Raw genomic sequence first — 15,357 nt, forward strand, 5'->3', positions numbered from 1 at the left:
CAGTTATACATAGCTGTGGTCAGAAACACACAATTCCCTTATGTTTAGTTTGGCAAACAGAACTGATATTTCAAAAACAAATATTGTCTTGCACTTTTCTTGAAAGTTAGTTAAGGAAATAAACCAAAAATAATCACAATTTTTAGTGCATTTGTTTTAATATTAAAATCATTTTTTCCCTCTGATAATGTAAAATCATTTTTTTTTCCAATTCTATTTGAACAAACAAAAATTATTAATGTTTGGGTTTACTATGTATTATTAATGTTTATGAATTATAAAGCATTTTTATTTTCTGTGATATGAAAAATAATTTTGTGATCTGTTGAATTTATTTGAACCAGATGTTTTTAGAATAAAATAATTTCTTTATTTTTAAATTATTTATGTTTTTAGTACCTGTAATATTTAATCTTTTATTATTTACTAGGAAAGAATACCTGTCTCAAGATGGGTGGCGTCATTTTGGCCACCATGTTTTTAGATCCATGACAACAGATTCTTTTTTAATTTAAAAAATAAATTTAAAAACATACCGTCTTATGTCCATTTTGATTATTTTCATATCCCATGTGTGTATACAGTACAGATACAGATACAATAGAAACTTTTGAGTTTGAGTGAACTTTATTCTATCAATCATATTTTTTTAGTCATAATTAATAATGATAACCATAATAACGTGTAGTACAGGGATTTTTACCAAAAATATTAATTATAAATATTATTTACAATGATGAACATAAAATGCTCTGATGAATATTATATTAAATGTTTGTGATTTAATGTTATACTAACACACAGTATACACAGGTAAATAATAGTCATAATAATGATAAACATAATAACATGTAGTATACACATGTTTTTTACCAAAAAAATTTTAATTATAAAATATATACAGTGATTATTTATAGGGATGAACATTAAATGCTCTGATGTACATTATATTAAATGAAAAATAATTTTGTGATGTGTTGAATTTATTTGAACCAGACGTTTAAGAAATCTTATTTCGTATAATTTGAGGTTACTTTTTTAATTATTGCTTATGATCTTTGTCTTTATGATGTGAAGCGCCTTTGAGCATGAGTTTTCATGAAAAGGGCGCTATAGAAATCTGGTAAATAAATAAATAAACACACAGTACATAGAGGTAAATAACAGAAACATTCAATATGATGATTGTTACTGTCAGCCACACAACTCATCTCCGATACATTTGGTTATTTAAATTCATTTGCTTATTGTATGATACCTTAGAGATATTAATGTAAAAAACATTAACACGTAGATACAACTAAACGACTGTGTAATGTTACCAAACATACAGTTATAATGTGTTAAAGCTTTCTGACATCATCACGTTGGACATTATAGTCCACAGAGACCCTAAATTAAAATGTCATGTGATGGTTAAGGGTGTTTAAATTTCCCTTTTCTTAAGAGGATGTCACATTTGTCATTATATAAACAAAAGGAAGTCGTGGGCATCGCTAGATTCTTGTATTAACAAAAGACAAATTGGATTTTGGTGTTGATGTTTTGATTTCAATGCTGAATAAATAGTCTAATAGATAGAAATAAGACATTATCTCAAATAAAAGATACCTTAAATTAAAGACTAACTCAAATATTGAATTTTAAAGATATTTTCCAAATTAAAAGACCTCCCAATTAATTAAACCTCCAAATTTCAAACTACTTCAATTGACCCTTTTAGCTACAGACCCATTTAATTAAGCCTTCCTCAATCCAATTTTAAAGACCTCCCAATTAAAAATATAAAATATCTCTATAAAGGCCTCCTTAATTGAAGATACCTTCATTAAAAACCTCCCCGATCAAAGATACCCACCTCCAATAAAGGCCGCCCCAATTAAAGATACCTTCGTTAAAAACCTCCCCGATCAAAGATACCCACCTCCAATAAAGGCCTCCCCAATTAAAGATACCACCTCCATTAAAGACCTCTACAATTAAAGATACCACCTCCATTAAAGACCTCCCCAATTAAAGATGCCACCTCCATTAAAGACCTCCCCGATCAAAGATACCCACCTCCAATAAAGGCCTCCCCAATTAAAGATACCACCTCCATTAAAGACCTCCCAAATTAAAGATACCACCTCCATTAAAGACCTCCCCAATTAAAGATACCACCTCCAATAAAGACCTCCCTAATTAAAAATACCACCTCCATTAAAGACCTCCCCAATTAAAGATACCACCTCCATTAAAGACCTCCCCAATTAAAGATACCACCTCCATTAAAGACCTCCCCAATTAAAGATACCACCTCCATTAAAGACCTCCCTAATTAAAGATACCACCTCCAATAAAGACCTCCCCAATTAAAGATACCACCTCCATTAAAGACCTCCCTAATTAAAGATACCACCTCCAATAAAGACCTCCACAATTAAAGATACCACCTCCATTAAAGACCTTCCCAATTAAAGATACCACCTCCATTAAAGACCTTCCCAATTAAAGATGCCACCTCCATTAAAGACCTTCCCAATTAAAGATACCACCTCCAATAAAGACCTCCCCAATTAAAGATATCTAAAATTTAATTCTTCCAAATAAATTTTGAGTTTAATATTTAGGATGATCACACAATATTAGTAGTAAGTAAATTCCAAATACCTTTTTAAACATTTTAAATAATTAAAAAAAAAATAATAATAATGCAAGAACGATTCTGTTATAAACAATTAGAAACCAGTAGTTGCTTTGACAGTTAAATATTAGTTTCACAAGTTCAAGTTCCAAATGTGTTGATTATATTGTTCTTTTACGATGGTTTCCTTTGTGATAATCTGTACTGTAACAGCAATCCAATACATTCTGACCAATAACCAATAAGTGATCATTCTCTGATTATGCAGTTTAATAGTTTAACACATCTATAAATTAATAATAATATTTATACACATAGTCACTGCAATTAATAATTAATAACAGATTACATTGTCTATTACGTGACTAGCTTACCTGGATGAACCGACATTGGCCTTTTCCCCTTCAAGGGGAGAACATAACCGAAAAGTAACATTTTATTCATGAACTCCCCTCCAAGACAGTGGTATCGCCCATGCGCCACGCCCTCAGGTGGGCGGCAACGCCCATGCATACCTCACCATTTCTTTTCGAGACGTCGAAACGTTAACACGTTCCGACAACAGAGGAGAACAATAGAACCTATTGTGTTTGGACATACTTATAGTATTGTGCGAGACTGAGCCTAGCTCTGCCGTTGGAGTGGATTATACACGAAAGATCTGTTTTGTTGTGTGAGCAGCTACTGCTAGAAGCTAAAGCAACGCTACTCACGTTAAACATATCTGCCAACGAAGCTAAGTATCATAGTTTCGGCCGTTATCCGTGGGATTTCGGTCTGGTTTTTGTGTGCTAACTGAACATCGCTAGCCAAGACCCGGTGCCGGGTTTCCTTGGCCGATTGTTGTGGGCTATACGTGTGCTAGTCACCATGCCCAAGATGGCTTGTGTTGCGTGCGGGGGGCCTCGTGCCACGATAAAGTGGGATAAACATACGAAATGTTTATCCTGTAGGGATTGCAGCCAAGCCGATCCGTGTGAAGTGTGTGTCAGGTGGCCTCCGGCGCGATTCGCCGCTCTTCCAGCACGCGCTGAGAAGACCTCGCCTATACCTGAGTCTTCCGCGGAGGCTCCGCCGTTGCCCCCGATCCCGGTAATTCCGCCGCCGATCCCGGTAATTCCACCGCCAATCCCGGTAATTCCGCCGCCGATTCCAACTGTTACACCGCCGTATGTTGGTCAAAATACGTCAGGTCAAGCTCCTGCGGAGCAACAATTCGACTTGTCTCCCGCCTTTCTACAGGCGGTCGCGGCGGCCGTACGGGCGCTGCCTAAGGATGGCCCTCCGCCGGTGCCATACATGCAGCCACCTCCGACTGTCCTTCTTCCCACGCCGGAACCTGAGGACGTTGACATGGAGGACGATGAGACACTTGTGTCTTTCTCTGATTGCGACGACAGTGCGGGGGCACCCGGGCTCCAAACGTTGGTAAACCGTGTAGTACCGGCGGTGCTATCTTACCTCGGGGTAGACTACGCGTACAAGGAGGCTACGCCGCTTCCGGAGTACAAGCGCTTCACGACGTTCGGGGTACGCACTCCAGTGCGTCACGCGCGAACGAGCCCAATCGTTCCACTCGAGCCTGAACTGCTAGAACGATTGGAGAGCGTGGCCCGGGAACCGCCGCGACGGCCCGCGCCGGCCGAGTTTGCTACGGTATTCCCGGTCCCGCCGGCGCACTTTGAAGAAGTGCTTCGCTCCCCACCTATCCCGGATGCCGCGAAGGGGAGAGCGCGGGAGGACCAGGGTCTGGAATCGACTAGAACTGTTTTCCTTGACCCCACGGCTGCTAAAACCGAGGAGGCCCTCACTGCTTGTGATAAGGCAGCGCGTGAAACACTCCGCGTGCTCTCGATGGCGGGATACCTGCTCTCATTCTTGGCAGACCCGGAGCGGCCAAAAGAACTTGATCCGGGCGTGATCACGCTACTGCAGCAGATCACGGGACTTGCAGCCGACCAGCAAGCGTCAGTCGCATTAACAGCCAATGCCGCACGCCGAGTTAATTTGCTGCAAGCGACGGATATCGCGCCCGGCCATCATAAACGCTTTACTACCGTTGAGTCGTTTCGGTCTACGGACCTATTCTTTGGCACGTTCTCCCAGCGGGAGGATAAATGGGCGCGCGAACGAGAGGTTCGTAGGGAAACGCGCGCGCGCTTCCCTCAGAAGCGTGTTGCTTCTCAATCACGATCTCAAAGGGGCCCCCCGCGGGGGCCACCTCCGCCACCTCTCCAGCCGGCTCCGGTGCGTCCCACGCATCAACATGTACCACCTCAACCTGCTGCGCAGGCCACAGGTGCGTCTTCTTCACAGCCCTTTCGCGCTAACCCCACCCGCGGTGGGGCATCGAGGGGCCGTCGTCGCGATCGACGACGATACGCGCGGCGTCGATGATGCAAGGGGACGGTCCACTCCCAGCGGGGGGAGTGGACGGTCCACTCCCAGCGGGGGGAGTGGACGAGTGGGGGGTCGCCTCCGCGAGTTCGGAGGGGCGTGGGACTCACTCCTACAAGCGGACAGTTGGGTCTGCGCGACCGTACAGGAGGGCTACCGTATCGAATTTACAGCAACCCCGGTGCCGGGGACGATAAGCCACACTCGGATCCCGAGCGATCCACAGATGCGCGGCGCCCTCCTGGACGGCGTTTCCGACCTTTTACGCAAGGGCGCGGTCGTTCCGGTCGACGCTCGACACGCCCCACCAGGACACGAGTCTACGATGTTCCTGGCTCGCAAATCCTCCGGCGGATGGCGACCGATACTAAATCTCAAGAGTCTCAACAAGCGCTACATCCGACCAGCCAGATTCAGAATGGAGACGCTCTCCACGATTCTGCTTGGCCTGCGACGAGGAGACTGGGCAGCCTCAATAGATCTCAAGGATGCGTACTTCCATGTACCCATCTTCGAGGCCGATCAGCGGTGGCTGCGCTTCCGCATAAGCAACCAAATTTACCAATTCGTAGCACTCCCGTTCGGGCTGTCGACAGCCCCACGGGTCTTTACGCGTGTCGTTCGGGCGCTGGCAGCGTTCCTGCATCGACACGGTATCCGTATACACATGTACTTAGACGATTGGTTGGTTGTGGCCCAGTCACGAGATCAGTTGCTGCGCAACATAGATTTCGTCCTCGACGCCACGGAACGAGTAGGTTTCTTAATCAATCGGGACAAGTCGTGCCTGCTCCCGACTCAGTACCCGCAATACCTTGGAGCCCGGATCAATCTGAACACATGCGTGGCTCACCCGACCGCAGCGCGAGTGGTCTCGGCGCAGGCAGCTCTGGCCGGTCTGCTCGCGAGTTCGGCTCCAACGGTATTCGACTGGCTCAGGACTCTGGGCTTCCTCGCCAGCTTCGTCGACCTACTCCCATTCTGCCGTCTCAGAATGAGACCGTTGCAGATCCATCTGCTAGCGTTTTATCGACCCGCGTCAGACTCTATCGACAAAGTGGTGCCGGTGTCCCCATTCGTGGCGACACACATTCGTTGGTGGCTAAACACAAAAACTCTCACTGCCGGCCGGTCGTTCGTCAGGTCCACGCCAGACATACGAATTACTACCGATGCCTCCGAAACCGGATGGGGAGGACACTCGGAGACGCAGCACGCTTCCGGCCTCTGGTCTCACAGCGAGGCCCGTCACCACATCAACATTCTGGAGCTATGGGCGGTGCAGCGCACGCTAAAAGCTCTCAAAGCGTCAGTGCAGGGCCGTCATGTGCTCATTCGGTCCGACAGTACCACCGTCGTGGCCTACATAAACAGAGAGGGCGGCACGCGCTCGCCAACACTCTGCTGCCATACGTGGACATTAATTCATTGGTGCATCGCGCACAAAATAACATTAACAGCAGCCCATATAGCGGGCCGGCTAAACACAGTAGCGGACGCGCTATCAAGGCCTCTGCTTTGCCCGACGGAATGGCAACTCTCGCCGCGTATAGCCACCCTCATCTTCCACCACTTCGGGCGGCCGCTCGTAGACCTTTTTGCGACAGCGCGGAACACTCAGCTTCCGACCTACTGCAGCCGGTTCCAGGAAGCCCAAGCGTGGCAGATGGACGCCCTGTCCATCTCGTGGGACGGTCTCTGGGCGTATGCGTTCCCACCGATCTCTCTCCTCCCGCTCGTGTTGTCGCATGTTCATCGCCATCACTGCCGGGTGCTCCTAGTGGCTCCATACTGGACGCGCCAGTCATGGTTCCCACTCCTCTACAGCTTACTGTACGACCACCCCCTGCAACTACCGGTCCGTGCGGACCTTCTATCGCAGGGCAGAGCACATCTCTCACTAACAAACATCCGATCCCTGCGCCTGACTGCCTGGCCATTGTCAGGGATCGCCTCCGAGAGTCTGGCATACCAGATGGCCCGGCCGCCCTGGCGGCCAAGTCCCGACGAGAATCGACGCTAACAGTGTACAATAGCCGTCTGAAGCACTTCTTCCGGTGGTGCGCCGAGAAGAACACGGACCCCAGGACTGCGTCTCTGGGTCTTATCTGTGACTTTCTTTTTTACCTGTTCAATTCAGGGTTGCAACCCCGCACGATTGCAGGTTACCGGTCGGCCATCGCGGCCATATTGCCGGCGCTTCCCGACGGTTCGACGATCTCTAACTCTTCTGTCATCACGCACCTCTTGCGAGGCATGCATCATGAGCGTCCTCCTTCGTCGGTTCTCCTCCCGCGCTGGGACATCAACGTCGTACTCTCTGCACTCACCCGCGCCCCCTTCGAACCATTACATAATGCCTCTCTTTATAATCTCACCCTCAAAACGGCGTTCCTGGTTGCAGCGTCATCCTGTCGACGCCGGGGTGAGTTGCATGCTCTATCGCTAGAGCCCGGCCATATTAGGTTCGAACGCGGTGGCGTGCGGCTAACTTTTCGCAGGGGGTTTCTAGCAAAATCGCAGACGTTGCATCACTCGCCGCCCGCGATCTTCATCCCCACCATAGCTGCCTCTTCTTCTGTCCGCGAGGACAAACTCTGGTGCCCGGTGCGGGCCTTAAAGTTTTACGTCCATCGGACCAAGGACGTACGAGAAAAGCTCTCTCACCTCTTCTGCGTCACAGTCCCGCCATTCGGTCCGGCATCAAAGGCCACCATAGCTAGGTGGATCATCGCCGCGATCCAGGCAGGCTACTCGGCGTCTCAAACACCTCCACCTGCACACATGCATCAGGTGCGGGGTATGGCTGCGTCATGGGCCCTGTTCTCGGGTGTTCCGCTAGCAGACGTACTACAAGCAGCATGGTGGCGATCGCACACAACGTTCACAGCTTTCTACCTCCAAGACCTCGCTCAAAACATGGCACCAGTAGCACACGCTGTGCTGAAGCCACAGTAAACAGGTATGTTGATCAAATTACCTCTTCTTGTCAGCCCACCACCGACTAGATGCCTAGTCCGGTGCTATTCTGGCCTATGTCGGTTCATCCAGGTAAGCTAGTCACGTAATAGACTACACAAACCAAGAGTGGTGTTGGTAGTCTATGAGTGATAGCTTACCTGGATGAACAACCCTCCCTCCTCCCCACTTGACAAGCGTCTCGTGGAATGGTGAGGTATGCATGGGCGTTGCCGCCCACCTGAGGGCGTGGCGCATGGGCGATACCACTGTCTTGGAGGGGAGTTCATGAATAAAATGTTACTTTTCGGTTATGTTCTCCCCTTGAAGGGGAAAAGGCCAATGTCGGTTCATCCAGGTAAGCTATCACTCATAGACTACCAACACCACTCTTGGTTTGTGTAATTTATAGTAAGTCTGTCTAAACATGTTGAGGTTATTTATTTAGTGTCATCATCACACAGATAAAGCTGACTGTGTAGGATTACCTATTCAATTATCACTATAGTAATAATATACATTAGACAAGAGCAATATTAATCTAGTTGTATTGTATATTGTATACTGTAGTATGCACTTTAGGAGATCACTCAGTCCTGTTTTTAGAACAAAATAACAACAAAATGAGGATAGAATACATTTTAAAATACAAATTGGTATTTACACTGTATAAATGAATCTAAAGCTCTGTCTACACTATCAAACAAAATGTGATGTGCCCATATATGGACATGATGGTGTCATATCACTACCATATTTGGGCATATCACTACCATATTTGGGCACATCACACTAGTTTGATAGTGTACAGTAGACAGAGCTTAAGAAAATATAAAAACATTTTAGTCTGGGGAAAGAGTCGCTGGTTGAACTATAGAATAAAGTGTACACAAATTCTGATAATGCTGAAACAGATACGATAAATTGTTATAAACACTATAGACATCTTAATTGAAGGGACACTATTCTGATGGCAGAATAAAGGAAAAAAATACATTTTTAACATCGCTCCTTATTGAGTTGACCGTCTTTTCAACAATTTTAAGTTCTTGAGATTATCCAGTGTTTGTTTCAGAGGTAAACTCTGTTAAACGTTGACTAAGTTGAAAAGCGCAATTAAAATATCCATGTTTGTATTCTAATAGCGTGATAACAATGTAAAGAAGCGTATCCGCCGTGTTGCAATTGACTCTGGGTCCTTAAGATATAAACGTATAATGAAGTTGTCAACGTTCATGCATGAGACTCGTATGTTATGCAGATAAACTGTATTATTATGATTATTGTAAGTAGGAGTAACCAATTTCTATGGTGTACACTAGTAGTATTAGTACGGAATTCATTTAAGATGGCATACACTATATGCTTATCATATTTATATTTTATACAGGTAGGTGATATTATGATAAATTAACACTAACAGTTCAATTATTATTATATTCATAATTAATATTTTAAATATTTTATTCATTTTGGCTTATGGTTCATTGTGAATTTTGATTAATTTTTGTGCTTTTATTTTGAAGTAGGAAAAATTCCTAATGTTTATTTTATTATCACGGTAAATTATTAAGCATTTTCTATGTAAAAGACGAAATATAGGAATTCCCGAAGTGCCTCGTCATTGTAGCCTATATAGGATTAGTCACTCAAATTCTATTATTTTTAAATAGTTTTCATGTTTTTAGTTTAACTCGGTAGCTCAGTGTATTTTTGTATCAGTTATATCGTTCGGTATTATTTTTGATAGGTACACAGTTTATGACAACTTTGTATGTGAAGAAGCTGATATTGTTATTTGGGACTCCTTTCCTGTTCTTCACTTGGATCTTGGCTTATTGGCTGAATTTTAGGGATAAGCTTAGAAGATCACTTGTAGAGTAAATCTTTTTTAGAAATTCAGTTCATATACGTAATACATTCTTTACTATAGGGCCTATCACTAGAAAATAGTGTAAAGATACTGTATGTCTACACTATCAAACTTTATGTGACAAAAACAATTGATGTGCCCATATATGAACATGATATCACTACTATATTTGGGCATATCACTACCATATTTGGGCACATCACACTTTTTTGAGTAGTAGTAGACAGAGCTTTATGTTCACCAATAAAAAAAAAAAAGTGGCAGATTGTACTTGACATTGAATTTTAACTTTAGTATTTGAACATTATCCCTGAATCAAAGCCTGTTGCAGTGAAGAAGATAGAATTGTTAGGTCATAAGACAAAGTATGGTGTACCTTTAAATATAAAAGAACTTTTAATATTTATTAAGTCATCATCGCGATGACATATCTATGACCAGAATGTATGATTTAGTGACATAATGCGGGTAGTAATATTTGACTTTTCCCTCTCTCGTTTTATTGCTGATTTTTGTTGTGTTAAAGAGTAATGACCTACTCGTTTACATAACTCTTTGAAATGTCAATTAAGGATTACATTAAAACGTAAAGTAATCTGTACACATACATACACTAAATTTGAAATTGCAGAAAATTAAAAATAAAGAAGGGGACTTGATTTGACAATAAAAATTTGATCAAACAAACAAAAAACGATTAATGAGCCTGAAAATTTTTTACAAAGACAGTTTGATCAAGCAAACAAAAAACGACTATTAATGAGAAATGAAATCTACTATGGGGTAGGTACAGTAAATCTATATTGTTAATACGCACCAACCAGAAATTTGTTACCCTATCTTCTTGACCAGTACCATTCAAGCTCTGGGTCACATTCTATCTTCTTCACCGGTATTGTTCAAGCTCCGGGTCACGTTTGATTCCGAAGTTTTAGTCATTATAGCATACTGCACTATGTTAGAATGGACATTTTAAATGAAAAATATGTAATTTCTTTACAAAATGAACAAACGTCACAGCCAGTAAATCTCAATTAGACAAATACTGTATAGTAAGAACGTATAATAAAAAACATTTTGCAGCCGAAAATAGACTGAACTCTGCGAAAAATGTACTGAATCGTTAGTTAAATACAATTTAGTTACATTTGAAAGTGTTTTATCTTATTATTGAACTCAATTTGTTCGTATGTGGACATTAAATTCTCAGAATATCTGATTTATATATCTAGCAAGCTATACATTGTTTTGTTTGTTTAACCTCAAGCTTTGCCTTTGAGAGCACTAGACTGTTTACTTTAGCAAGGGGGAAGAATAAGGAATCTATTAGAGTCAATAAAAATGCTTTACTTTATTCAAGAGCATTTTTATTATATAAATATTATTCAATTGTATTACATTTAAATATTAACTCCAAGGGAAAAAAATATAATTTAACAAAAATTATTAAAAACGAGTTTACGATTTAAAGGTAAAACTTCAAATAATAATATTTCTTTTATTTTATCAACATATTTGCTGGCAAAAAATTGTAAAATCCATGTACAGTGCAGAGAATGTTTGAAAGTAACAATAATAATTTATTCACCAGACTTAAATCAAAATACAAATGAAAATATAATAATATGTCAATTTCATTTTTGCTACTGCAGTTTCTGATCATATGATTATATTTTTTCTGGTTTTATAGTTTTCTTGATATTTTTTCCTTTTCAGTTGCGTTCGTTGGACTATTCCATTCTTTCTGACATTATTTAATGCTTTTAGTTGCCATGACGACGATATAAATTACTATATAACAGGCAGAGTTTATATAATAATCATCATGTATGGTAAGTACAAAATATATTATTGTCATACAATATTATTTGATACATTTCTTGTGTTATTATTTCTCCTTTATCGACTGAGCCTATTTAAACAGCATTTATAATATAAGTCTGGTGTAAAGAGGCTATGTTATAATATAAGTCTGGTGCAAAGAGGCTACTTTAAGGTCATTTTGAGGTCAGTTAGATCCTATATTGATTATGTTTATGGAATGATTTTAGTTGAACCCTCGATATGAAACATAGTGACATTTGATATTTAGCGTACTTAGCAATATTGTATGGTTTGTTTGTATCATTAATTGTTAATTTATTTCCTCAACAGAAAATATTTGGTTTAATTACAACTAGATATTACCTTTAAAGCTTTTTTTGTGCCTTTCATTGGCTTTGTTAAAATGGGTTGTCATTTTTTGTAATCACTTTAGTGGAAGGTGCTACTCTAACTAATTCAAACAATACGATATTTAGTAATTACATTACTAATCAGAATATTAAAGTTCTTCGTCTTCATCAGTTTAACAATCAACAAATTGATTATTACGAAACTTGGAAGCCTACTAAAAAGCCTACTTTAAGTAGTGGCTGTGTATATAGTATTAGTACATCCGGGTAACCCCCTACTCATCTCAAAGGATGTACTACAGTTGATTCTTTTGAGCATTTTGTGTGCATTGGACGGTTTATAGTTCTTATCCACGAAGGATAGTTGATATTATTTGTATTTTAAATGTTTGATTGTTTTTGTATTGTTGTAATACAATTGTTAAATATTGTTCATTGAATTATTTCTAACTAATAATATTGTACTTTATGATTTGTAAGTTGGAAAAACATGTTCACTCAAAATTAAATTTTAATTTTTTTCATAATTGTTTGACTATTATCTCAATTAATGTTATTTTTGGTATGTACACACTAAAGGAAGAAAGCTTTAATAGCCTGGGCCCTAAATGGGTTTTACACCTTGAAATTTATGTTAGGCTGGCATGGTAGTACAGATAGAGTCCTGTACAAGTAGAATCAGCATAGCCTAAACCAAAAGCTACATTGCCACCAGTTTGTCACGCTCCAGTGAACATCAATACACAACTACAAATACAAGCAAACAGTATTAAAGAATCGTTGCATAGTTCTTTACCTTGCCACTTCATAGTATCAAATTTCATTTGTTTATTTGTTTCATTAATAATTTCAATGAGTGTCAATATTGCCATGGTTAGGTCAGTTCTCTGGTACTAGGTCAGAGGTCACGGATGTATGCTATTAAGACGCTAGCGTTAATGTAAACAAAAGTAGTTTGAATGATAGCTGTATTGCAAAATTTATTAAATGACTTTGTATTTCTTGTCGTTGATATCCTCCAGACAGGATTATGAAGAAAATACCCAGTGCATGGAAATTCTCCAAAACATGGAACAAATACCTCTATGCTTACAATAATGTATAGTGGTGATTGGCAGCCTGTAAATCTTGGTCCAAAATTGGATGGGCCCATCCATCGCTGACCAGCGTGATGACATCCCTGAATTACCGATATCATGGTGCCTGGGTATGACAATTTGGGAATTTGGTCGGATAATATTCCTGTACCTAAGCTTTAACAATTGTCTGAATAATATAATATTCTATATAATATTCAGACAATAATGGAATTTACCAAAGTCTTGTATTCAAATTAGCCTATAGATTATACTTGATGGGATTAGAATACATTCCAGTATGGGATTATATTGGAGCATGGGATTATACTCAATTTTATTTACTATACCACAAAGTTTTCGTCAAGACTCTCAGAAAGCAACTCTTCCTTTGCAGATACTATGATTACCAGGCTCCTGTGCTAGCTACTCTGTCCACACTATCAAACTTTATGTGACAAAAACATGTGATTTGCCCATATATGGACATGATGATGTCATATCACTACCATATTTAAGCATATCACTACCACATTTGGCACATCACACTTTTTTGTCAAACTCGTTTGATAGTGTAGACAGAGCTTTAGCAGAATTAGTTTCTTCTGTAAGTTCAAATTATTCCGTTTCATAATAAGACTTGATTATCCCATGAATCATCCTATCAGTTGAAATAAGGGGGAGCTAGTTGCTACCTATTAGTGATGATATCATAGATTTCCTATGCCTGAATCATATAAGGTATTGTATACTTAGCAAGAAGACATTCAGAATGTTAAAACAAACAAATTTGCTGAAGGGCTTAGTATGTGACGTTCATCATCAATTTAGCCTTCAAGATTTACACATTTTTCATTTGCATCTAAAGTACATATTCAAGGATTTGAAATAAAATTAAATTGTGTTTCTTTAGTTCAGTAAATGTACCAGCAATGATAATTTTCTTGTGGTGTTATATAATACAATGCACCAAAAGCAATTTCTAGTTTTAATTATATTCAAATGGACGGAAACTGTATCACGCGAAAGCTTATGTTTACTATGGCTGGAAAAATGGGTATTTGGAAACTTGAACTGCGTATGCGCAAACCCAAAACACTTCTGGGAGAAGAGACTCTATACTATGTAAGACCTGTTAATAAACAATAATCAAAACTGTTTTACGTCGAAAAGTCGAGCAGCATTTTTTTGTAAGAACTATTTCTTTTTACAATTATTGTTCTTGTGTCTTAATATAATTCATGAAATAGTGATTCTTGGTTTTTAAAATCAGTATTGTACTTGTGGCGTTTGGAGTAACTGTTACCAACATAATTTCTTTTTATCCTCAAAGCAACAATAGCACTTTCACATAGTTTATTACAATTTAAGCCTGCAGTTCAAACCATCATTAATAATAATAGGGTGCACAAATTATATAGCCAAAAATGAAAACCGATTTCTCTATTACTAGTCACCGAAATACATACAAACTTGAATCCAATCTGCCCCTTCCTAATCCCTGAATACCAGTTTTCAGTAGTTCGCTTTTATTTATATCGGAATCAGTTTGGGAATATATACTGCATCCTTGCATGGGGTTGCGATACAGAGGTCATGTAAATGTCAAAAGCTGGCCAGGTAATTTTGATGACCTTTTAAAATAGGAAGTCGGGAGTAATTGAATATTCTTTTTTGGCCTCATTTATCTGTAAATTGTATGCATGATTACCAATGCATAGTGCTACTATAATAATGTTTTTATGTTGAATGTTTTATGAAATGTACTTCTATCAATTTATTTTATTTTTCCGATAATAAAGAATTTATTGGGCAAAAAAAAAAAAATCACCCGTTAAAAGTATTGTACAGTATAAGAATACAATTATCTTTAACATTTTTATTAATGGAAAATATAATATTATGAAGTAGGTGAAGTGTAAAAGAAAAAAATATTAAAAATTACAGTATTAAATATTTTTTGTATCTTTATCAATTTGTCAAACAAGAGTTATTTTCAGCAAATTTTTAAATTGTCACATAGACATAGATAAAGTTTATTCGTAAAAAATTGAATATTTTTTAAATACCTTTTGTTCTGTCTCTTTATTGGGAGTTACTGTAGTATTCTGATATAACATCTACAACATTTATTGATTATATTTCATTTTAAAATTTAGTTGGTAAAAGTTTCTAATGAGATCTTTGTTTAGAAGAAATATTTTTTATAAACATTTTTCAATTTGACCACAGCACATTTTGATGCCTAGCGTG

The 15,357-nt window shown here is 39.7% G+C and overlaps 1 protein-coding gene across 2 annotated transcripts in view; it reads left to right on the forward strand.

The window, feature by feature from the left end:
* LOC144847482 (uncharacterized) overlaps positions 1 to 15,357 on the forward strand; it is a 46,286-nt gene that overhangs the window by 15,342 nt on the left and 15,587 nt on the right. For both annotated transcript variants that reach the window (XM_078703871.1, XM_078703872.1), the window contains exon 3: positions 11,571 to 11,686. The gene's annotated coding sequence lies outside the window, so the exon portion shown is untranslated. The remainder of the gene's footprint in view (positions 1 to 11,570; positions 11,687 to 15,357) is intronic.

The sequence above is a fragment of the Antedon bifida genome, chromosome 7 (genome assembly GCF_963402885.1).
Source record: "Antedon bifida chromosome 7, ecAntBifi1.1, whole genome shotgun sequence".
Classification (NCBI taxonomy): domain Eukaryota; kingdom Metazoa; phylum Echinodermata; class Crinoidea; order Comatulida; family Antedonidae; genus Antedon; species Antedon bifida.